We start from the raw sequence: 634 nt of genomic DNA on the forward strand, positions 1-634 counted from the left end.
TATTTCACAAGCTGATAACTAAAATGTGTACTCACTATGAAAATCCAAAATCTGTATCTGCAGCGAGGTCTATGTTAACTAAAAAAAACAAGGCGATTTTTAAACATTGTGTGTAGTATATCATCGCTAAAGCCAACGTAATTTAGAGTTCAGTGCTAATCCAATGCATTTTAGATGGTAGCCTGCAACGATGAAATCCAGCCAAAAGGGGAACACGCCTGAAACAAAGTCACAAACACACAAACAGGAAAATAGATCAGCACATACGAACAACCATTATTATTTAGATAGTAGCTGAGAGACGATAGCATATGTAGTCGCACATACACATATACAACATTCATCACCACACAAGAACAAACATTAAAACCTCAGATAATCGTGGAGAACAATAAGCACATTCACACGTCGAAGGAAAATATGCCACCTCGCACAAACAATCAATAAATACTCGGGGCAACAGCTGAGAAGTGATGTCGTCGCAGTCATATGTAGACCTACAGGAAATTTCAACAACACACACGAAAACCATCAATAGACACTCTGATAGTCGCTTTGAATGCGTAGAGGGGTTCAGAAAGAGCAGTGCACCCAAGAAGCAACCTGTGTGGTCTTTATCTGTACATGGACTGCA

The sequence above is a fragment of the Sphaeroforma arctica genome (genome assembly GCF_001186125.1).
Source record: "Sphaeroforma arctica JP610 unplaced genomic scaffold supercont1.219, whole genome shotgun sequence".
Lineage (NCBI taxonomy): Eukaryota > Ichthyosporea > Ichthyophonida > Sphaeroforma > Sphaeroforma arctica.